We start from the raw sequence: 25,766 nt of genomic DNA, 5'->3' as shown, positions 1-25,766 counted from the left end.
CAGTGGCATGAAAAAATGATTTACTGAGTAATTTGTAGTTTGTTTGCAGTGTGGTAGATACGGAACTGTGTAGGACTATTTAGTAGCACTGATTATGGGGAACTGAAATAAAAAGCCACTTGAGTCTTTCAGAGAGTAAAGACTTATACTAAAGAATGTTAGATTTATTTATTTATTTTAAAGACTTACATGGACGCCCTTAACAAACACAACTCTGGACAGATTTATATCTCATTTTTCCAACAGTGCATATTTATCACTTTATTCAGTTTTCTCTCTTGCAATCACCATATTAAATCAGTCTGGTAGACCAAAATTACCCAGTGAGGTTTCATGGCTGAAAATGATCCTCAGCTTGCTTTGTGATCTGGATCGATTTAGTCATCAGGTGTTATGGTTTGCTTACCCGTGCTGGGTAGAAAGGGAGAACAAATATAGATTTTTTTAAAAAATTAAAATAAAAAGATTTCATCCAATCATGTGACAAATTAAGCATTGACATGAAGAAAAGTAGTTCTTTTACCCCATCTTCAAAAGCATACTTAACTTTTTTTTGAAATATGAGTTTATGTGTAATTTTTGGACACATTATGAAATCTATATTATAATTTCTAGTACACTTCTGTTATATGACTTATCTCATTCATTGAATTCCATTTTTTCTTATTGTTTGCTTTGCTTTGATCTATTCTTCCAAAGAAGCCATCTGTAGTTGTTCAGAACAAAAGACATACATCAATTTGTGCATATGGGGAAAAGATCACTGCATGCGTATCTTCAAAATAAAAAGACAAACCAAGGTAAATATGGGTGATAGCTATTTAAACTGCAAGGACGATGTAATGTACTATTTTACTATAAAATTAGTGCTACAAATGGAAATAAGGGAAAAGCTAGGCATTAAACACACACAAAAGAATACTATATATGACCTTCATTTCTCTGAAGACCTAGTCATTGATACCAAGTTGTAAAAGTCCTCTAATTCTTTTTGTAGAAAAGTAAAATTTGAAGAAAAAGCAGCCTCACCCCACCCAGGCCCTTCTTCTACAAAAGTGTGGGTGTTTGGGAAAGAAAAAGAAGATGGTAACAAGAGGAAGTGGAAAATGACAACTAGAATATATGACTATTACCAGTAAGCAAGAATGCTATCAAGTCAACTGCCAGGACTACAAGCTATGGTAAACTACCCATTGTGATGTCATTCCTGCCTGGAGCTAGGCTTAGAGCTTGGTCTGGAGGTGGGCAGCAAAGGAAAGGAGTAACCACACTGAAACAGGACCTCATCCCAACCAGTGTAACAACTTTTGGAAGGAGGCTAAGGTTGTGTGACTCTTTAGAGACTTAAAGGTTTTTATTTATTATAAGGGCTAACGATCAAAGGCTTAGTTACATGGCTACTTGTAAAGCATAGGAGGGTATGGTTAACTCGGGGTGAGAAGGTGTGTGCTACATAACAGTATTTTGTACATTATCTTCTATGCTGTGGTGTGTCCAGTCCTTGGAAAACAAAAGAAACCTCACTGGTGGTGATAGCAGTAGGATTCAAGATTGCAGAGGATGATCAGCACATGCTAATAGGTGTGTGATAAGAAGCTAAGCAGGAACCAGTGTTTGATATCTATGTTCTAGTTCCCTGGCATCACAAACGTGTCCTTACACTAGGCACCAGGATGGAAGAAGAAAAGGCAAAGAGGACTGTTGAAGAGCAAATGGAAGAAAATGAAGAAGAAAATGAAAGTGAAAGCAAGTTTGCATTGGTTGAACCAAGATAGAAAGTTGAAGAATGGAGTTTAAAGAGCTAATTTCCTTTCTCAAGAACATAGAGACCACTGGACAAGACTCTCCATGTTTGGCTACCTCTAGCTCAATTTCTAGTATAGCTTTTTCTTTACAAAAGAAAAGCTCCCTGGATTAGTAAGAATAAGGTCATAGAGGCATTTTTTTACTATTTTGAACAAGTGACAATGTCATGTAAATGTTTGAGAGAGGATTGGGTGACTAGGTTAGCCCCATCCTGGACAGGGAAGGCTTTAAGGGTGTAAACAAGTCTTCTTGCTCAAAAGATGGTGGATTACAAGAAAGTAAAGGAGGAGATCCTCTTATCATTATGAAGTTGCAAAGTACAGTTACAAGCAGAAATTCCTGGAATATAAATAGCAGATACAGGAAGGATTAAGAGAACTTTGAGCAAGGGTAACAGACCTAACTAGAAAATGGTTACAGCCAGAGGGACAGAATATGGAGGATATATAGAGGAAATTGTTTGGGAACAATTCCTACCTGGTCCTATTTGATTTTGGATACAAGAATATTATCCAGATGCAGGGATTAGGGCAATGTCCCCAGTTGAAGATTACCTCGCAGCTAGAAGAGCTGAGGAAATTAGAAGAGGACATGGAGTGGCCGGGAAAGAAAAGAAAAAAAGGAGGGACTGAAAAAGGTGGTATACAAGGAAAGGCAATCTTTTTCCAGTCTAAGTGAAATTGAACAAACCAAAGGGAGTGTAGATCCTGTGATAAATATGGCAAGGTAGAACATTTATTTATTTTTATTAAATTTATATACCACCCATCTCGCAGCTCAAGACGACTCTGACCTAAGACTGTTGTAATCACCCATGCGGTAGAAGAATGTGACCCTCTAAAGCAGGGGTGTCAAACTCAATTTCATTGAGGGCTGCATCAGCATTGCGGTTGCCCTCGGGGCCGGGTGGGTATGGCCAGGGTGGGCGTGGCCTACTGGGTGGGCATGGCTAGAGTGCATATGGTCTACTGGGTGGGCGTGGCCAGCTCTACATCGTTCGCATCAAGGGTGCCTATGGGGGCCTGGGCAGGAGTGGGAGAGATCTGAGGGTCTCTGGCAGAAGGAGGGTCTCTGGGCCAGGGCTAAGGCAGTGGGGGCCGTTCTCTCACTGTTTCCAGGATGGCTTTGTGGGCCACATGAAACCACTTCGTGGGCCGGATCCGGCCCCCGGGCCTTGTGTTTGACATGTCTGCTCTAAAGTGAGCTTCTAAAAAGGAGAGAGGTATGTGAGGGAATGACGCTGGTGTTCCTATCTGCAACTGAAAAAGTTTACCATTAGTATCAAAGATTTATGTCATCAGTTTTCAGGGTTCTTTTGTCTTCTCTATTTATGTAGGATTTTTATACTCATATTTTCTGGTTTGAACAGAATATTTTCTGGCTTTGAATCATAAATTCTTTTGTTTCTAAAAGTAATTTCATATCTACAGTTTTTTCTGTATTAGAATAGAATAGAATAGAATAGAGCTGGAAGGGACCTTGTAGGCCTTCTAATCCAGCCTCCTGCTCAAGCAGGAGAACCTATATCATCTCAGACAAGTGACTGTCTAGACTCTTTTTAACAATCTCCAGTGATGGAGTGCTCATGATTTCTGGAGGCAAGCTATTCCACTGGTTAATTGCCCTCGCTGTCAGGAAGTTTCTCCTTAATTCCAGGTTGCTTCTCTCTTTGATCAGTTTCCAACCATTGTTTCTTGTCCTGCCCTCTGGTGCTTTGGTGAATAACATGACCCCCTCTTCTTTGTGGCAGCCTCTCAAATACTGGAACACTCCTATCATGTCTCACCTATTTCTTCTTTTCTTTAGACTAGCCAAACCCAAGTCCTTGCAGCCATTCTTCGTATGTTTTAGTCCCCAGGCCTTTGATCATCTCAGTTGCTCTTCTCTGAATTTTTTCCAAACTCTCAACATCTTTTTTGTGATATGGTAACCAAAATTGGCTGCAGTATTCCAGGTGTGATCTTACTAGGGTTTTATAAAGTGGTAGTAATACTTTGTATGATCTTGATTCTGTGCCTCTGTTTATACAACCCAGGATTCTATTAGCTTTTGGATGCTGCTGCACACTGCTGGCTCATGGTTAAGTAATTGTCCACTAAGACTCCAAGGTCCCTCTCACAGTTACTGTTTTTAAGCCAGGTCTTTCCCAATCTGTACTTGTACCTTTGATTTTTCCTGCCTAAATGTAAAACTTTGCTTTTCTCCACATTGAAACTCATGGATAGGGCCCATTGTTCAAGTTTGTCAAGATGTTTTTGGATTCTGAGTTTGTCTTCTGAGATGTTGGCTACTCCTGCCAGTTTGGTGTCATCTGTAAATTTGATGAGTTTCCCTTCAATTTCCTCATCTAAGTCATTGCTGAAGATATTTATAATAATATATTAAGTAATGTTCAGGCACAAGTACTGCATTGAATAATTAAGAACCATGTGGAATATATTTAATAATGAACTACCTATTGTAATGTTTTACTTCTCTGTCTTTAAATTCAACATCTTCTGAAAGAAAAGAGTAGCAATTTATTATAAACAATTGTTTCTTGGATATACAAAATACTGCCACTGGATTTTTGTTATTTTTTTAGCCTGTAGAAGCTCTCCGGTTGTCAGTTTTAATGCTCAGTGAATTGTAATTCTTCACATATCACTGCATTTCAAGTCCAATGGACATTGTTTCAGGGGTGAAGTACCCCCTCCTCTTCACACATATACTTTTTCTCTTAGAGAAATGCTCTAATTGTAACTAGACTTATATAGCAGGGAAATCTTTTAATGAAACAGAGGTAATTAAATGCTGCAATTCATTTATATCAGTTCATAGAATATACATACCCTTCAAGAAGATACTGGTAAAGGAAAGCAACCAGTTTAATGAGAAGAGGCCATGCAATTTCTTTAGTGTCAAAAGCATACTGTAAATCATAAACATGCAATAAATCAGTGGGATTCCAGCTTTGTTTAAAGGTCTCTGTTGCAAACAGATCTGTCAGATCGGGAAAAATACTACTTGCAGCCCATTTGCCTATAATTCACTACAAAGAAAGAAAACCATCCATAAAAGCATGTTTATTTCATATGCATTTCTTCCTTGTACCAAATCAAATACAAATTAAGTTTAATAAGTATCCTTTGAAAAGTACGTTTAATTGTATTTGGCACTGCATTGTCTGTTGTGTTTTAAAGTATGGCCTACAGCTCTAAGTGAGTGATATTTGCAGTAGCCAAAGTATAATTCAGTAGTTGAATCTAAAAAAACTTTCCAATCATAATGAATCTGGGCAAGTGCTCCTTTCATTTTGTGTCCTTCTGTTTATATGTGGACTTTTCTTGCTGGTTAGTATTATATCTGAGTTACTTTGTTTGTCAGAACACTGGAACTCTGGTTTGATTTAAATTTTAAATGTAAGTTTTAATTTAACTTAAGTTTTAAATACATAAATTACTAAATGAGGATCAAACCAATCTTTTAAATGTTTTGAAAAGTCAATAAATAAATAGACTGGAATAAAGAATTTCAGAACCCAATTTGAAATGCAGATGTAGGTTTGGTTGAAGGGTAGATGTTTCCCAGGAAGTGTCAATTAACTGGTTGCTGGCAATGCTACTATTTTTAATGATACAATATTTTATTATATTTTTAAAAATACGTTTTATTTAATGTTTTATTATTAAAATAATGAAATACAAAGAAAAAAGATCTACATTGGATAGTAACAGTTGAATAACACAAAAAGAAACAACTACTAAGCATAAATAAGACATTTTATTGTTTTATTGTTTTCATGATTGCTTTATAAGACATCAGGCTAGAAACTGGAAAATGGTGGTGTTTTAGCCCTGCCTTAAGCATGAAAGCTGGTTGAATGACTTTTGGACAGACATTCTCTCTTAGCCCAATCCACCTCCCAGGACTGTTGTTGAAGGGAAAACAAGAGGAGGAAGGAGCATTAGGTATCTTTGCCAAATTAGTAAATAAATGCACAGAGGGCATTTATTGACATCATAACATCCAATTAGGATCCTACCAAATCAAAGAAATAGCCCTGGAGGGCATTTTTAAAAACAATCTGAGACTAAAAGCATGCATAGACTAAAATAATATTAGACAGCATATCAAATCCACAAGCCAGACCAAATCTTTAAAAATTAACACCATAGCAACAGTGGCTTAGCTTTCATGGAGGCAGATAGCAACAAAAAATTGGAGACACTTCTGTTATCATTTCTGTTTGCATCTGAGCTGTGTAGTCTGTTGGACAGAGCATCTACGTTATATAAATGGGCTCTGTGGCCCGAGAGCTAGCAAACATTCTATGACCATCATGTTCACTGCTTGGAGCTGTGCAAAATCAAGGCTGGCTGTGTGCAGGTGGAAGCAGTTGGAGCAGAGTTGTAAACAGTTACTCAAACTTGTTTCTTTCTTGCTTTTTCACCAGCATATATACTGATTATCTTTATAATATCCAATTTTCTGGCAGGATCTTTCTTAATCAAGACCACTTTGAAATTTTTTGTGCCATGTTACTTGACAGGTAGTGTTTTATAAGTCTAAGTTTAGAGGAGACCTTTCTACAGTAAGAGTGCACTCAGTAGAACTTGATGACCAAACAAGTTCTACTGTCATGAGAATTAAATTCCTCTATTGCTGATATTTAGCAATGCTATGAATGGATGCATTGATATTTAGCAATGCTATGAATGGATGCATTGGTCAGGAAGTGTGCTTATCAAACAATTGTTACAGATTGTAACCAAAAGTTTCAAAGGCATTCAACTTTTCATCAGCAGCTGATAGGGTTGGCTGCAAGGCTTAAATGTAGAAACCATTTTTCAACTTCACAAATACGGTTTCAATTAAAATTACTGAGCCCAGTTGTTGTAAATAATGTCTTCAGTTTGAATTGGTCTTTTGCAGAACCTATCTAGCTGCTGTGATAACATTTGTTCAGCACAGTCATACTTTGTAAGATAATAAGTAAGAAACTTTTTTTCCACAAGATTCACCTCAGCTCATACTATGCTTCCTATAACTCTAAGGGGCAGTTCATACCAAATCCCTTTGAGTTTAAATATCAATATGACTTCTGGACATCTTTCAAGCACTTGTCTCCAAAAGCTTGCTTCTCTTTGGACAACACCTTTTAGATCAGGTGTGTCAAACTGGCAACGTCACATGATGTGTCGCCACATATCGCGACTTCTTTTGCCATTGCCAGCAATGGGGTGGGCACGGTTTCACTATGATGCATCCGGTCTGCGGGCTGGCAGTTTGACACTCCTGTTTTAGATTATGCATCGGTATGTTCTGTGACTACATTGTTCAAAAATATACAGCGTTGGTATCTAAAACTCTATGTGCCACAAATTCTTTCTTTCTTTCTTTCTTTCTTTCTTTCTTTCTTTCTTTCTTTCTTTCTTTCTTTCTCTCTCTCTCTCTCTCTCTCTCTCTCTCTCTCTCTCTCTCTCTCTCTCTCTCTCTCTCTCTCTCTCTCTCTCTTTCTTTTTTCTTTCTTATTTTGGAATGAGCTCAGCTAGGAAGGCCACTCATTTACCACTCATTCTGTTCCAGGTTGAAAAAAAGTCAATATGACTGACAGAGATTTGGTTTAAACTCAAGGAATGGAGGAACCATTCTTGTTGGATCTGTAGGACCAGCTCTGCTTATGGTTCTGTAATAGATTTTTCTGAAACTTCCCTTTGGAAATGAAGGATATGGAGCAGATGTCTGGCATGGTCTATTTAAAATAATGAAATACTTTTTTCTGCATCATTTTTTCTTTCTATAATTTTTTTATTATAAAACATGCATGGTACATTATATTATTTGAACACAATATTGACTAGAGATTAACAGTAATGTTTAAATAACTTAAATCTTTAAAGAACAATAACTTTATACCAATGTTAACTATTGTTTCTAAAAGGTCAACATTGATCTGCATAACATACATTAAAATAGTTTTGCATCTAACTCCTAAAGTAACATTTATAAACAACTGCAAAATATATTAAACTCTTTGTTATATGGCAAAGGCTCAAATATTTTGTATCATCATAAAAGATTCATTAATGTGAATCCTTTATGAGAATTGTTACAAGGTGATATGCTCTACTGGCCCCTTCACTGTTGAGGTTCAGCAGTCTGTTTTTGGATTCAAGATTCTTAATGTGTTGTTGGTGGTGGTTCTTCATGGTTTTTTTCTTGTCTACAGTAAGTGAATGATGATGTCATGGTTCCGATAGATGAGACCAGTAAAAACAGAACTCCAAGGCAGGAGGTTTCCTTAAAGAATATATTTATTGGCTACAAAGTATCGGCATAATCAAAAGTGAAACCAAGACTGGAGTTCCTTCCCAAGGGTTACAATGTTACAAAGTTGAACTTCCCACCCCATCACTGTGTCATAAATCACATTCTCCAATAAGCTATTTTGGGGGCTTTCTAACAGAAAGCTCAGCCTGCCAAAACCCACTTGCAGCAATGACCTTGGTTTCCACAGGACAATTTATTGTTTTGTCTAACTGTTGACTCACTCATCCCCCCTCCCATTACTGTGGCAACCAAAAACGAAGCAGAAATGGCTTCAGCCAAGTTCGTTACAGCGTTGACAGATGAGGCTTTAAAGCTAACAGATAAGATATATAAAGAAGAGTTTTTTGTTGTATTGTTAGAGAAATGATAAGTTACTATGCTAAAAGTAAAGAATATGAAACTGCTCTGTTTGGTTACGGTTAAAATATATATGTTGTTTTTGGTACCACTTAGTGAACTTTTGCTGATTAAGGCTGAATGACAAGGCTTTACAATTCATTTATTGGAAAGAGATGAGATATGAGAAGGAAAGATTCTTTGTTGAATTGTTAAGAGAAGATAATCAGATACTGAAATTGTTTGTATATGTCTTGATGATGAGGGAAGGCCTTTTATATTACTTTTTTTCTTTTCTTTTTCTCTGTACTTTTTTATTTTTTATATTTTTCTGAGTTTGTACTAGTTTTTTATCTTTAATACAATTATTTATTGTAATTAATAATTAAATTTCCCTTTAAAAAAAGAGAAGAAACTCATCCAGTGAATAAAAAATCCTTGTTGCTGCAAGGGGTTTTAATATTTCCAAATAATAAAAAATAAATTCCAAAAAGTGATTAAGAAATGAGTCTCAGTCAAGCTTAAAAAGGTTGTCCTTAAAAAAGCTACATTATGATTGTGAGCTTATGATCATTTCCCAGTGACTCAACGTCTAAGCCAGGGGTCGGCAACCTAAAAAAGGAAAAGAGCCACTGGGAACCGGTTCCATCACAAATTAAAAAAAGTGGGAGCCGCGTGCGTGTGTCCATGCACGCGCATGCGCAAAAAAAGTTTTCCGCATGTGCAAAACGGGTTTTTTGCGCATGCGCGGACGCACGCGGTTGCCATTTTTTTAAAAAGTGAGTTGGAACCAGTTCCCGGTTGCCCGACGGCGACGGCCCATCTGCAAAGCTGCCGCTTTCAGCAGCTTTGCAGACGGGCCGCGGCAGCTTCCTCAAAGAGCAGCGCCCCTGCCCATTCTGAGAGGTGCGCGCGCACCTCTCCGAATGACCGGAGGTGCGCGCGCACCTCCCCAAACCTTTGGAGAGGTGCGCGCGTACCTCCGCGCGAATGGGCAGAGGTGCCGCTCTTTGAGGAAGCTGTAGCGGCCCGTCTCCGAAGCTGCCGCGCGTGCACCTCCGGTCGTTCGGAGAGGTGCGCGCGCACCTCTCAGAATGGGCAGGGGCACTGCTCTTTGAGGAAGCTGTAGCGGCCCGTCTGCAAAGCTGCCGAAAGCGGCAGCTTCGGAGACGGGCCGCGACAGCTTCCTCAAAGAGCGGCACCTCTGCCCGTTCGCGCGGAGGTACGCGCGCACCTCTCCAAAGGTTTGGGGAGGTGCGCGCGCACCTCCGCCCATTCGGGGAGGTGCGCGCGCACCTCTCCAAACGGGCGGTGCCACTCTCCATTTGGAGAGGTGCGCACGCACCGGGCGGCTGGGAGCCGCAGGAGACGGCTCAAAGAGCCGCATGCGGCTCCGGAGCCGCGGGTTGCCGACCCGTGGTCTAAGCCAACTGCAAAACCTTGGTTTCTGTAGCTACTTATGAGGAATGCCTCTCTGGAATGCACGTGGACTATGTCACAATCTCTCCTTCCTCTGGAGAGATTTCACCAGAGGATTCAGTATTCATCTGCCATTCTCTGTCCTAAATGCCATACCACTTCAGCAATGATGTCTAGCTCTCCATGATGGTCACTGGAAGTGACTATGCATGGAGTAATTTTCTGTGATTTAATGGGTTCTTTTTGCTCTATGAAAAAATCTAGAGCAGGGGTGTCAAACTCAATTTCATTGAGGGCTGCATCAGCATTGCGTTTGCCCTCAGGGGGCCGGGTGGGTATGGCCAGGGTGGGCATGGCCTACTGGGTGGGCGTGGCCAGAGTGCGTATGGCCTACTGGGTGAGCATGACCAGCTCTACATCGTTCGCATCAAGGGTGCCTATGGGGGCCTGGGCAGGAGTGAGACAGATCTGAGGGTCTCTGGCAGAAGGAGGGTGTCTGGGCCAGAGCCAAGGCAGTGGGGGCCGTTCCCTCACTGTTTCCAGGATGGCTTCGTGAGCCACATGAAACCACTTTGTGGGCTGGATCTGGCCCCCGGGCCTTGTGTTTGACATGTCTGATCTAGAGAGACTGAAATGATAAACTGTAAAAGTTGTGCATTTACTCCTGGTGACCTTTATTTAATGACTGACTCATTTAGTGAATGTTTGCAGTTAAGAGGGTGATGAAAATGCAGTTTTATAACCAGTCCTTCACAGGTCTGTAAAGCAGTGGAAAGCTGAAGTAAGAGATAAGGTTTCAGTAAGTAACAGCTGCACTTAATGACTGAATTTCCAATCCCCATCATGATTCTTAAACAAGACTACATCTACTGTACCCTTCTTTGAACATTGTGCATTTTTTTCACTATGTCTTTGAAAAAAATAAACCAATTTGGGAACTTGCTGTTTTCTCTTTCTTTCTCAAGTTTGGTTTCTTTACACCATACAGTTTTGTTTCTTCCCATCACAGTGACTTCTTACTGTTTTAAGCTTGACTTAGTTAAGTCTCCTGAATTCTGAATGTTTAAAATTTTAATTCCCCAAAACAGGGCTTATTGAAACCCTAGAAAAGGTACAAGTACATGCTATTCTGCACCCTATTTAATAAACCATGTTTTGCACTTTATGGCTTAGCAAGTTTTCCAATTATTTATTTTGTGACATTAGAACCCCTGCATTATTATTACTGGGCCCTCTTGTCATTTCTTTCTTTCTTTCTTTCTTTCTTTCTTTCTTTCTTTCTTTCTTTCTTTCTTTCTTTCTTTCTTTCTTTCTTTCTTTCTTTCTTTCTTTCTTTCTTTCTTTCTTTCTTTCTGTCGCAGTAACATTTTGGCAAACAAAAGTGAGGTCGACTCCATGAGAGAGAGCCACTTTCCCACATACACTGGCTACCTCTCTGTTTTCCTGTGCTGTCCTGGCATTCAGAATGCCAAGAATCTGGAAACTGCATTTTCCTCACCTTTCTTTCTATTAGAGGAGGATCTGGGGACACTGTTTTGTATTAAGATAAGCCTAATTAAAAATGCAAAGTTCTTTGAAAATGGAACTGCTTTCCTCTCAGATTTCTACCACAATAATTTGTTCTGGAATTTAATAGAGAATAATATTAAAATAGATTAAAATATATTCATAGTACTTTTGGATCATGTTCTGAAAAATGTGTTGTGTTCGAAACAGATTCTGTACTTAATTCCCCATCTCCTCACCATAGCAACTCAAAGTCCCTCCTACGTTTGTTGATACCAATGATTGAGTTAAAAAGTCAGCCTTCAAACAGATGGCCTGTGTGTTAAGTGCTAAAATGGCATAGAATAATCTGAGAACAAGCTAGGTAAGCATTTATGATCTGACCTTAGTTTTGTCTTGTCAGGATTTACTCTGTATTTCTCAATTTACATTAGGATATTAAGGCAGTGTCATCTTCTGTGATATTTCAAAAAATAGGCAAGCCTCAAGTTACGACAATTGGGACTGGAATTTTCATTGCGAAGCAATACAGTTGTAAAGCAAATTCCAAGGTCGTCAAGTTGAGGCAGGTTCCTGCGGGCTTCCCAAAACCTGATTCAGTGAGGAAGCTAACAGGAAATTGCAAGTCCCAGGGCAGCAGGCAGGTGGCTGCTGTTGGGTGAGAGAGAGAATTAGGGAGTGTGCATGAGGGCTCAGGGGAAGATGTGGGTGGATAGAAGGGAGCCATGGTGCGATCAGAGAGGGCACATAAGGGTGTGAGGGAAGCACAGAGGTATGCAAGTGACCAGCATTATGCTCAGGTGAGTCTGGGCAACTGACAACATAATAAAACATATTATAAAACATTATAAACCTTTAAAACAATAAATATAACAATAGATTTATCAGAAAATTAGCTAATATGGGGGCCAGTATCCAACAGGGTGGCATGCCCTCATTAGGCCGCCAGGCCTATTGGCAGAGCCAGATTTTAAGGTTCTTTTGGAAAGCCAAAATGCTGAGGATGGATCTCATGTCGAGGGGCATGGTATTCTGCCAGGGCAGAATAAAATCTTTTCTTGGAACCTACCAGCCAGGATACCTTGACCAATGGGATCCACAACATGCCTCTTCTTCCAGCTCAGTGTGATGGCAAATCACATTGGGGCAAGATAATTGCCTAGGTAACCTGAATCTGTGTCATAAAGGCTTTAAAAGTGATAACCAACACCTTAAATTGGACCCAGAAGCAAACTGGCAGTGCAGCTTGTGCCACAGAGGTGTTATATGGGCATCCTAGGAGCCCCTAAAACTGTCTACACAGCTGCATTCTGCACCAGCTCTAGCTTCCAAATACTCCTCAAGGGTAGCCCCATATATAGCACATTGCAGTAGTCCAAACATGAGATAACCAGTGCTTGAGTGACTGAGTGCAGGGACTCTCAATCTAGGAGTGGGTGCAACTGCACATAACACAAAGTCCTAAGTCCACTGCTGTTCATCCTTGTTGACTCATGACTGTTGTGCTAGGTTTGCCACCAACCATATTGTGAAGTTCGCAGATGATAACAACAGTAGTGGGCCTTATTCATGATAACAATGTGGAAGCTTACCGCAAGGAGGTTGAGGGGTTGGTGAACTGGTGTAAGGAAAACAGCCTAGTTTTAAATACTGGAAAAACCAAAGAGATCATTGTCGATTTCAGGAAAGGCAGGCACAGCCACACTTCTCTGTGCATTAATGATTCACCGGTGGAGATGGTTACCAGCATCAAATTCCTGGGTGTGCAGCTAATGAGTAGGCTGGCTTGGTCGCTCAACAGTGAGAAACTGGTGAAGCAGGCACAGCAGTGCCTGCACTTTCTGCGTCGCGTGAGAAAAGCTCATCTTCCTTCCCCTGTTCTGACCACTTTCTACAGGGGGACGATTGAGAGCATCCTGTCATACAGCATCACAGTCTGATTTGGAAGCATCACTGCTTCAGACAGGAAGGTGGTGCAGAGAGTGGTGAGGATGGCCAAAAAGATCGTTGGTAGTTCCCTCCCTCCCATCCAGGACATAGCACAGAAGCGTTGCTTGAGCAGGGTCCATAAGATTAACTGGGACACTACTTATCATCTTCACAACCTGTTTTCCTTGTTACCTTCTGGGAAGAGGCTTCGTTGTATCCATAGCAGAACATCCAGATTCAACCGTAGTTTCATTTCATACAGCATTAACCTTGTGAACTCTCAAGCTTCCTTCTTCCGTTATATATTCAATATGGACAGTATTTAATATTTTATTGTTACGTATATGTATGGGTGTGGGTCTATACATATATTGTTTATAGTATGTTTTAGGTGTGTGTCATGTATGTGTTTCACTTTGAGAGCAGGCAACTAAATTTCATTTTTGATGTGTGCCATTGTGCCCACAGTAAAAAATGACAATAAAGATTATCTTATCTTATATAGGCTTTCCTAGCCATGGCTGCCACCTGCTCTTCAAACAAGAGTCAGGAATCCAGGGAAACCCCAAGGTTGCACACAGAGTCTGTCTGGGATGTAGCATAAAGTACACAGTTTCTAAGCTGAGACTGTACTTAGTCTTTATGATGTTACTTAAAATGTAGTAAGTATGAAAATACCTAAAATTCATTAAATAAAATTAAATATGATTTAAAGAATATGATTATTCTTCAATCCAGAATTAAATAAGGTTGGGCAATACTTTGAATTAAAATTCAGATAGGTATTCTGGAGTGTCACATCTTTCTTGGCATCTTGCAGCTTTAAAAGAGAGCAATCAAGACATCACATATGATCTATAGGTAGTGCATAACTTACAGTCACAATTGAGCCCAAAATTTCCATTGCTAAGCAAGACAGTTGTTAAGTGAGCTTTGCCCCGTTTTTTGACCTTTGTTGCCCTAGTTGTTAAGTGAATCTCTGTAGTTGTTAAATTAGTAACTGTTGTAAAGTGAATCGGGCTTCCCCATTAACTTTGCTTATCAGAAGGTCACAAAAGGTGGTCACATGACCCTGGAACACTGCAGCCGTCATTAATATGAGCTAGGAGCCAAGCTGAATTTTAAACATGTGACCATGGGGGGGGCTGCAACGGTCATAAGGGTGAAAAACACCCATTAATTCACTTTTTTTTCAGGGTGGTTATAACTTTGAATGGTAACTTATTGAATAGTTGTAAGTCGAGGACCCTTTTTACGTTTGCTTTCTCACAAACCATGAGGCATCTTTTTTGAACTCGGTCTGAAGCACTGCACAGCCATGATACATGATTTTATTTGGGGGGGAGGGTTTAACAATAAATATTAGTTGCAAGGCTTTTTTTTGAGGCTGCTTAAAAAGGATGGTTTTTAACAGATGCATTTCTAAAGTCTGAACTATCTTTACTATTTAATGATTATTTTTCTAGGATTTTAAATTATTGTAAAATATCAGAATTCAATATTTTTTTCTTTCTATTGTTTCTTGCTTTCTATTGTGCCTTCTTTATTTGTTTTAAATGCACTGTGGAAAATAAAATACAAACATTATTACAGCCACTGTTTTTTCCCCCTCAGCTATTCTTAGGTGTTTTGTTGTTTTCTGAATTAGTTGCTATAGGTTTCAATATGTATTAAATACTTAATCCCCTGTTGTTTAAAAAACAAACCTTATCCTTCGATTCCTTTTCTTCTTCCTGACATCTTTTTTCAGAGTTACTTTTATAGTTTCATTGATACTTATTTTTTTTGTCTCTTCAACTTACCAAACCAAGCCAAACCATCCTTGCATTAGAAAGTATTAGAACTCCCTGAAACTGCATGTGGGCTAATCTTCAATTGCGGAACTTGGTTAAATCAACGGTTTATCTAGTTCAGCATCTTTATCCTGACAGTAGCCCTGCAGATGCCCATGGGAAATGTAAGATATGAGTGCGTAGCATCCTTCTTATGCTTCCCAGCAATTCACATTTGGATGCTAATTACTTCTGGCTCATGCATACCAAGCAGATGCCTTTCAGAGTATGCTGGGATGTAACTGTAAAAAAGATAAACGATTGGAAGAGTTACACCCTAGTGCCATCCACAGCATTGCAGTGAGTCCTCGGGGCACACCTTTAGATCAATGATGTATCCCTTTGTAAGAGCAAAATGTCTCATGATATCTCCTTTCGAATTTTTCACACGAAAATGAGTAAATAGTTACTTTTCCTGTAGAGCCCTATTCATTGCAATGAGCAGTCAGTCAGGCTCTATATTCATGGTAGTTTTGAAATGTTGTGTGTGTGGGGGGGTTTCGGGACATCCTTTCATCTATTTATTTTCATTTCATTTCATTTATTAAATTTATATATTTATATATTTAAATTAAATTTATATATTTATCTGTTTGCCTGCAGCAATACAAATTCCCTATGCAGCTCACAGATTTAATATAACATTAAAAGGTAATAATAATTAAAGACTAAAATATATATTTATTAGCTGAATTTCCATAGACCAAAGAAATAATAAAATTGGAATAAACTAGGGACAAGAGGAAGAATGGCATCCAGAAACTGAATTTCATAGCTCAGATACATATTGGAGACCAAGTATGAGGTAACTGAATCAAGCCCAACAGAAACTATTAAAGACTGTCATGTGATGCCTACTGTGACACTATACTTTCAAATAGAAAAAATAAGAGATACAGAATAGATCTCTGTCCCAGTTACAATAACACAAATGAGAACCAGTCAGCAGTGATTTCATATTATTCAATTATCATTGAGGGGTTGTTGGTGCTCTCTGAGCTTGATTATTTTCTTGCAGACGTTTCATTACCCAAACTAGGTAACATCATCAGTGCTAGTAAGGTGTGGGGATTTACTCTTGATTTATACTCTGTTGGCTTGCCCTGTTAGTATTGGTGGGAGTGGCCTTGAAGGTTCATTGGTAGCCTGTTCACTGTTATCTTGTTTGGCAGTTCCTTGATCGGGGGCATTGTTTACTTCTTGATTGTTGCTCTGATCTCAATCTATGTTCATTTGGGGGTTGGTTGCTGCTAGGGACGTCATTTGGTCTTGTTGAGCATCTCTTTTGTACAGTACACAGATATCATTTATGTCTATATCTATTGATGGCTAATTTGTCAAAGAGCCAGGCTTCTAGAAATTCTGCAGCATTTTTGCACTTGACTTGATGTAGGATGGTCACACTTTCCCAGTTGGAACTATAGTAAAATCTGTCCACGTGTTGTGAAATTAAAGAGTTTTCATCATTTCTCCTGACTGCTACCGTAGTTGGTGTTCATGGATATGTTCTGCCGGTTTGTCCTACGTAATGATTGTTGCCATCTTTGCACTGTATGTTGTAGATGACTCCTATTTTTCTTCTGGGGCTGCTGGCTCTTTTGGTTCAGTTAGGACGTTTTGAAAGGCTTTAGTTGGTTGTGTGCTGTACTAATCCCATGTGATTGTAATAGTCTGTAGATGGTTTCTGAGATGTTTTTGATGTATGGCAGTGTTATCCTTTTTACACCTTGTGTTGGCTGTGCTATATAGAGTTGAGTGATCAGGAACATTTTGATGAAGTTGCGTGGATATCCATTTTGTTGGAAGATGTTACATGGTTATCTATTTCATTTTACTGCTGTTCAGGTTTGCGGCAATGTGCTTCTGCTCTGAAGAGAGTTCTTACACCGCTTCTCTTCTCTTGGGTCATTCCTTTGGTAATGGAGCACTAGATCAGTGTAGGTGAATATTTCCGTACACTTGTGTTTCTGGTGTTTACATTTTGTCTCTGCTAATCAGGATATCCAGGAAGGGTAGTGAATTCTTGTTCCTCTGTTCCTCCTTTGAATTGGATTCCTTTGAAGAGGTTATTAATGGTTTTGGGAGTGTTCTCTGACTGGTCCTTTTTATTATGATGAAGGTCTATATATCTGATCCATATTTTGAGTTGTATTTATGTGATTGCTAATGATTCCAGACATTGTATTACGACCTCCACTATGAGTCCTGAAAGCAGTGATCTCATAGGTGTACATTTAATTAGTTGCTAAGTTTGTCCATCAAATTGAAAGTATATGGTTAGGCAGAAGCTAATAAGATGAGGTGGCTGGATGGAGTCACTGAAGCAGTAGGCATGAGCTTAAATGGACTCCAGAAGATGGTAGAGGACAGGAAGGCCTGGAGGAACGTTGTCCATAGGGTCGCGATGGGTCGGACATGACTTCGCAACTAACAACAATAAGATCCATGATCCTGCATGTTTCAATCTTCGCATATTTGGTTATGTCAGGTGTGCTGTGGAACAGTGTTGTCATAGATTCTTTAGCTAATTCTGGATCTGTGGACAAGATAAGAGCTGTAGCATCACTTATCACTAGAACTGTCCTAAGATGACTTTAAAATACAGAAAGAGAATATGTATTCTCCAGCATGAATTAGATTTTCTAGTTCAAAAAGTTGGGCCTACAGTCAGGTTAAGCACAACATTTCACAGAAGAGATGTGTTTTACCCATTTTGTAAGAGTGATTTATGACCAGTAAGCATTGCATTATGAAAAACTATTGTCCTATACTAGATGGAGCTTGGTCTGTAATAGTTCCAATCCATTAAAATTTGTACAGGCTTGCAAAAAGTATATGTTTCTTTATAACGAGCAATGCTTATCTATTCACATGTTGAATGATCTAATTAATTTATATAAGATCAAATACAGTACTGTAATCAGAAACTGGTTTTCATCTTAAATTAAACAGTAAATTAATAGTTTTAGGATGTTTTCCTTTTTTTATTTGCAGGAGTCCAATATCTCAGACAACACAGATTCATGCATAGCTGCAGGGCTTTTTTTGTCACAGAATGCACCAGAACAGAGTACCGGCACCTTTTTTCGATGGATTTTCCAGAGTTGCGTTCTTTTCCTATTGTTTCCCTTCCTATCCTCATTTGCTTTTGGAAATGCCCCACTGGTGGTACAGTGCGAGCGGGGTCCTCTCTGGCGCTGTCTGCCTCCTCTAGGAGGAGCCATGAGGCGCCAGAGCACCACAGCCAGAGCATGGCTTGATTGGCTGGTTTGGACCATGTGGTGTGGAAGCCGATGGTGGTGGTTGGAGACACATAAACCTGGAGGCCCTCTTTCACGAGAGGGTGAGCGAGCCTTTTGCCTTCCCTTACAGAAGGTGGGGTGTGAGGTTAAAAAGAGGCAAAACGAGAGGAAAGAAAGATGGCTGGCGTGGAAGCTTGACCAACAGTGAAAATTTGCTGTTTCAGTTCCTTGGGTAGTTCAAAGGCTGGGATGTCTACAAAAATCTCTTTTTAGTCTTTTATACTTTATATTCAAACTGCAGAAGGGAAGAATAAGAATAAAACCAATGCCTTGTGATTTGGATGCATTATTATTAATAATGATATATATTGATTATATATTGGTCAGATGTAAAGGTAGACGTACAGTATGAGGTTTAATCAGATCTATTTATTAAATTGGGTTTAACTTAAAGGTAAATTAAAAGTAATCTGTTCACTGACAAAGTTTCAACTTTAATTTGTTTCAAGTCAATATCCATATTAAATTCCAAATGTAAATTTTTCCACCTTGTTTAACAACTTTTTTAAAATAATTCAATCTTTTACAAGCAACCAAATTTTGTTTTATTGGGCCAATTTCGTTCCACATAGAAAACTGACATTTCCACTCATTAAACTAAATGGGCATGCCAGTGGTAAATGTCCCAAAAGATTAATAAAATGCCTTCTTGTAATTTAAAGCCACACAGTGCATGATAACATTAATAGCATTAACTAGCTTGAACAAAATCTTAGTCTTTTAGATGCACTAAAAAGTGAAGGTTTTTTTTTTCAACTACAAAGGTAAACCTTGTAGGGTAACATGTGAGTTCCAGCACCTTTTTTATATATATACAAAAAAGCACTGCATAGCTCTAACTTTTCTTTACAGTATTTTATGAAAAGAGAAGATTAGACTAAAGTCTATTACATTTACTAGTGAACTATTCCTATTAGCAGCAGGTATAACAAATTGCTTTGTCCAGAAAAGTATCAGCAGAAAATATAGATTTATATTCTGAGTTTAAATGTTAATGCTAACTGTGTGGAATATTACCAAGGAAAGAAAGGAAAAGGAAGAGATTAGTAAGTTGATAGTAGTTTAATATGCACCAGAGCATTTACTAATTCTTGTTAGATTGAATGGCTTCTAAGGTAGGGGCATCCTTATAAACATATAATAACAAGGCTAGGACTTTTATATCATACAGTTTTATTGCTGCAGCGATGTAATTATTGCCATAATGACTACTATATTTTCAGAAACTTTTGAGCGCTAATCAGAAAGTTCACTCAATTGTTGTTCCGGTGGGTAGAGCAGATATGCCAAACCTGCGACATCACGTGACGTCACAAGACTTATCGTGACTGTTTTGCCATTGCCGGCAATGGGGTGGGCGTGGCTTCCGGATGATGCATGCGGCCCGCAGGCCGACAGTTTAACACCCCTGGGGGTAGAGGGGTGGAAATAGATGCCTAGGTACTTGAAGTCCTTGATGTGATCAGTTTGAGTTTTTTGTTGTTAATTTTTCATTTATTTTTCATTTTCATTTTTTAAAGGCATATTCTTTCTAAGGCATATTCTAGAGAAAAACTGAAATCTTAGTTTTGGAATAATTGTTTTCAAGAATACCTTGAGAACAATAAGATGCAAAGGAAGCTAGGCATCTGCACTTTGTATTATTCATGGTATTGGACACTCATAAACCCAATTATCAGAACTTTAGTCTTTCTGATGAAGAAATTACAATCTTCATTCTGCAAGGCCCTAACATGTACAACTACTACAAAGGTTGACAGGTATCTTGCGTAGCTGTGATTTATGAAAGTTGGGTGATATCCTCTTGTTATTTGTTTCAGAACAGTTTGGGGATTTTTTGTTCTGTATTTTAAAATTTATATCCATATTTTATTTAAATACATTTAAATTCCGTAATTTGTGCTTTATAGGTCTGAGACTGTAAATAAATAAATTCTGAAGTCCCTGTTGAGATCAAAGAATAAAGAAATAAACCACAGCTTACAAAGGGGGTGAATTTAAGGAAGGAGACATTGTATTAAATATTATTTGAAGGAGCAAAATGCTTTAGGGCAGTTATGGATGATAGATTTGGAACATGGTAAGTAGTGATAATTTCTGGATGCATTATGTTGTCACATCATCCCTTAGTTAATTTTGCTATAGCCTTGTACAAATATTGCTTGCTTTATATTCCTCACAGGTTTTTGTCCTTTCCAAGGAACGCTATCTGCTCAGATTAATTGGACACTTTTCCTTCTCTTGATAAATCATATATAATTAATTACATGGGAAGAACTGTCTCTTTAATATAGTAAACTAAGACATGATGAGTTCTGCTGTTGGAACTAGACAAATTTCTGACTGGAACAGGCCACACATTCTTCATGGTGAGGGTTATTTATTAGCCATTTAAAAAACATATCTGATGGCAATTGGAAAAAAGAGTAATCATTAGATTTCAGGCTTAGATCTCTAAGTGGGTGCAATATTTTACTCTGTAACATATTTAGTATTCACGTATTCTTGCTTATGTTAACTTGCATGTCAACAAGATGTACCCTGCATGGAAAAGGCCTTGAATCAACTATGCCGTATATTGACGACATAATTGCTTCTGTACTCTGAGAACAAGTAATGTTGCTATAAATAACATTTCCGAAATCATTTGCAGAATTCTTTTATAGATGCTGTTAAAAGTGACCTGTGTATACAGTAAATTAGTGATAGAATCTTGATGTACTATAATGGATTGTGTCATAATAAGGTCTAATTTTTTTTGAAAAATAGATTTTTTATAAGTTTAAACATTTAGGATTGCAAGAGAATTCATTCTAATTTATTTCTCAAAACTTTACAAATCATTATATAGCCTTTTAATGAACCCTAAGAGAAGACAGTCTTTCAACCTGACTTTTACAACCTTATTTTAAGTGGATTAGATCCTATTTTCAGCTTTCTGAAAGTCATTTTCAGATTTTCACAAGTTTAGCCTATCTACTAATGTGTAGTTCTGTACAGACTTCCCCATGTCTTTAGAACAAATTTCTCTTGGGACATAACAGTTTGATTTAGTTATATTGCATTAAGATGAAGACTTTTCTGAAGAATTGCTGTTTCATAGATCAATTGATAAAAATGAGAATAGTTGTCAGCCTCAGTTGGAAGGAAGGAAGCACCAGAAGGATCAGTGTTTTAATCTAAGAACAAATAAGCAAGTCGCTACTCAACCTGTCTCTGAACTGGAGTTAGAAGAATCTGAATTGCCTAAAAAGAAGGATAAAGGAGGAATAATTGAAGTCATTTGAAATCAAACATACTGGAAGGAAGGAAGGGCAAGAGAAATGTTACTTGTAAATATATTTCAATAATTTGATCAGATTTCTCGATTGCATTGTTGTTAGTTGCGAAGTCGTGTCCGACCCATCGTGACCCCATGGACAATGTTCCTCCAGGCCTTCCTGTCCTCTACCATCTTCTGGAGTCCATTTAGGCTCACGCCTACTGCTTCAGTGACTCCATCCATCCACCTCATTCTCTGTTGTCCCCTTCTTCTCTTGCCCTCAACCTTTCCCAGCATTAGGCACTTCTCCAATGAGTCCTTCCTTCTCATTAGGTGGCCAAAGTATTTGAGTTTCAACTTCAGGATCTGGCCTTCTAAAGAGCAGTCAGGGTTGATCTCCTTTAGGACTGACCGGTTTGATTGCCTTGCAGTCCAAGGGACTCGCAGGAGTCTTCTCCAGCACCATAGTTCAAAGGCTTCATGTTGTGACTCAGGGCCAGCCTGTGGGTCCGACAGCCGGCTCCGATGTATCGGATGACTCAGATGAGGGGGAGGAGGGAGACGAACCGGCTGATGATGGTTTGGAGGCTTTGCAGAGCCCTCAGCCGGGGACCTCTTCTCAGCTGCGTGAGCCCGATAGTGCGGAGGATGATGACCCACAGCTGGCCCTGTTCAAGGACGCCCGACGCAGGAGGCAGTCGAGCAGGAACAAACAAAGAAAGGCTGTGGGACTCCTCGGGAGGAGGCTCAGGGAGACCACGCCCTGAGCTCTCAATAAAAGGAGTGTTTGGGGAGGGGCTGGTTGCTGAAAGCAACTCTTCCGCTTGAGGAGACAAGCTCTAGTGTTTTTGTTAATTGAGTAATAAATCCTGGCAGACGCCTTTTAGCCTTGGACGCTCTCCAGTCTCTTCTTTCTGAATAGGGGTTTGCCTTACTACAAGGCCAGAAGAGGGCTGGTTCAGAACAGTTTGCTTTCAGCCTCCCACCCCTTACTACTACGATGGAGCAGCTTCTTGCCGAGAATGCTCAGCTCACCCAGCAACTCACTTTGCTGGCAGCTCAGGTGGCTCAACTGCAAGCTCAGGTACATGCTGCACCCCCACCCAGGAGGAAATGTCAGATAGCTATGCCGGATAAATTTGCTGGCAATCCAGAACTGTTTCCTGCCTTCCTGGGACAATGCCAGCTTTTTATCAGCGTGAGAGCAGCTGATTTCCCCACTGACCGAGATAAGGTGGGATTCGTGTTGAGCCTTCTGTCGGGAGATGCAGCTCGTTGGGGCACGCCTCTGTTGGCACAGCCTAGCCCTTTGTTGGATAACTTTGGGGGGTTTTGTGACCATATGCGCCTCATGTACGAGGACCCGATTAAGGCGCAGACTGCCACCCGACGTCTGAAAGCTTTGAGGCAGGGTCAGCGCCCCCTACAGGCCTATATCAGCGATTTCCGGCTGCTTAGCCAGGATTCCGCCTGGAATGAGGCTGCGCTCGTGGATGCCTTCCAGGATGGCTTGTCGGAGGAGATGTTGGATGAGCTGGCCCGCGTGGACATTCCCTCAGACCTGAATGGGCTGATCCATCTTTGTCTGCGGATCGATGCCCGGCTGCAGCAGCGAAAGAGTCGCCATGCCACCCCACAGACCCCTGCCGCCCCTGTTGAGCGTGTGCCCCCAGTCCAGAGGGAGGAGCCAATGGAGCTGGGTGCCGCCAGGTCCCGTCTATCGGTGACGGAAATGGACAGACGACGATCGGAGGGGTTGTGTTTTTACTGTGGGGACCCTGGACATTTGGCTGCTTCTTGCCCGAAGAAGCGTCAGCGGGCGTCAGTGACCAAGCCTGCCCCGAGAAAGTCCCCTGCTTGGCTATCGGGAAACGGCCCGAGCCCGATCTAGACGGTGTGAAAGATCGGGCGACCCACAACGATCACGCCGAGCGACGCCGTTCCGACGGTGCCTGTGAACCTCCACGGCATTTGATTTTGGAGGCACGACTGATCCTTCCTGGCAAGCCAGAGGGGATTCCGGTCCATGCCTTAATTGACTCTGGGGCTACCACTAACTTTATGGATTCGGCCTTTGTGGCCAAATGGGCTGTTCCCCAGTGTCCGGTGGATCCGCCCATGCTTGTGGAGACCATCGATGGTCGAGTGCTCCTGTCCGGGCCTATCACGGCCGCCACGCAACCCGTGTGTATGGCCATCAGTACCCATGTGGAGGCCATTCAGTTTTACGTCACTTCGGATCTGCACTTCCCCGTGGTCTTGGGACTGGCGTGGCTCCGGGCGCATGATCCACAGATCTATTGGTCTCAGAACTTGGTCACCTTCCCAAGTTTGCAGTGCGTGGACCACACCCGCCATATCTGTGCCGGCCAGGTGGAGGGTTCCCCAGGGGTTTCCTTGCCTCCCGAACTGTCCGACTTTGCTGACGTGTTCAGTGAGTCAGAGGCGGACCAATTACCCCCGCACAGGCCCTACGACTGCTCCATTGACCTAGTCCCTGATGCGCCTCTCCCAGTGGGGCGTTTGTACTCCATGTCGGAGCCCGAGTTGGCTGCATTGCGGGACTTCCTGACAAAGAACTTGGCTCGTGGTTTCATCCGGCCCTCGTCCTCGCCAGTGTCTGCGCCCGTGCTCTTCGTCAAAAAGAAGTCGGGCGAGTTACGACTTTGCTGTGACTACCGGAAACTCAACGCCATCACGGTGCGTAACCGCTACCCGCTGCCCCTCATCCCCGAGCTCTTGGACCGACTCCGGGAGGCTAAGATCTTCACGAAACTGGACCTGCGTGGAGCTTACAACCTCGTCAGGGTTCGGCCGGGTGATGAGTGGAAGACGGCGTTTGGTACTCGCTATGGACATTTCGAGTACACGGTGATGCCGTTTGGCCTGACCAACGCCCCCGCTGTGTTTCAGCATTTTATGAACGACATCTTTCGGGATCTGTTGGACCAGTTTGTTGTGATTTACCTGGACGACATCCTGATTTACTCCCCGTCGCGTGAAGCGCATCATCAGCATCTCCGTCAGGTCCTGCAGCGCCTCCGGAAACATCGGCTGTTTGCCAAGTTGGAGAAGTGCCAGTTCTACCAGGTGACCATTGATTTCTTGGGTCACCGCATTTCTCCTGAGGGCATCGCCATGGAACCGAGTAAAGTTGAGTCGTTGCAGAGTTGGCAACCCCCGCGTCGCGTGAAGGATGTTCAGCGACTTCTTGGATTTGCCAACTACTATCGGACATTCATCCCTGGCTTTGCTGCCTTGACAGCCCCCCTCACCCGGCTCCTGCAGAAGAAGACTCGGTTCCAGTGGAACGCCCCCGAACAACAGGCGTTCCAAGCTTTGAAGGACGCCTTCATGAAGGAGCCCATCTTGAAGCATCCTGACCCGCAACGGCCGTTTGTCGTGGAGGCGGACGCCTCCGACATTGCCATTGGGGCCGTGTTACTCCAGGCAGCGACGCCCAACGGTACCCTTTTCCCTTGCGCGTATCACTCTCGGAAATTGAACCCCTCGGAGCGCAACTATACCATCTGGGAGAAGGAGCTGCTGGCCATCAAGGCGGCGTTCGAGGCTTGGAGGCATCATCTGGAGGGGGCGCGGCATCAGATCGAGGTCCGGACGGACCACAAGAATCTGGAAAGCCTGCAGACCGCTCGGAATTTGAACCAACGCCAGATCCGGTGGTCCCTCTTCTTTGCGAGGTTTGACTTCCGGGTGCGGTACATACCAAGCGGGCACAACCAGAGAGCGGATGCTCTGTCCAGGAAGCCCGAGTACACCCGAGTGGAAGACAAGCTTCCGCCCAGGACCGTGATCCCCGTCGAGTCTTTTGCTGCGGTGCGGGAGCCGGTGGATATACGGGCTCGGATCCGGGAGGCGCAGCAGCAGGAGGCGTGGGTGGCTCAGCGGAAGGAAGAGGTGGGGCCAGATTCGCCTTGGTCGGTCACGGATGGACTCCTGTATTATCGTGACCGGCTCTATGTTCCAGGAGGGCCACTCAGGGGACTCGTCCTCAGCCAATGTCATGATAACCCGGCTGCGGGGCATTTTGGCCTGTTCAAG

At 41.3% G+C, this 25,766-nt stretch overlaps 1 protein-coding gene across 1 annotated transcript in view; it reads left to right on the top strand.

Moving 5' to 3' along the window:
- GABBR2 (gamma-aminobutyric acid type B receptor subunit 2) overlaps positions 1-25,766 on the top strand; it is a gene marked incomplete at its 5' end in the record, with an annotated part of 404,913 nt that overhangs the window by 139,863 nt on the left and 239,284 nt on the right. The gene's annotated exons all lie outside the window — the stretch shown is intronic.

The sequence above is a fragment of the Vipera berus genome, assembly GCF_964194415.1.
Source record: "Vipera berus genome assembly, chromosome: 3".
In the NCBI taxonomy this organism is placed as follows: Eukaryota; Metazoa; Chordata; class Lepidosauria; order Squamata; family Viperidae; genus Vipera; species Vipera berus.
The sequence above is the reverse complement of the archived record's forward strand: the minus strand, read 5'-3'. Positions and strand labels throughout refer to the sequence as shown.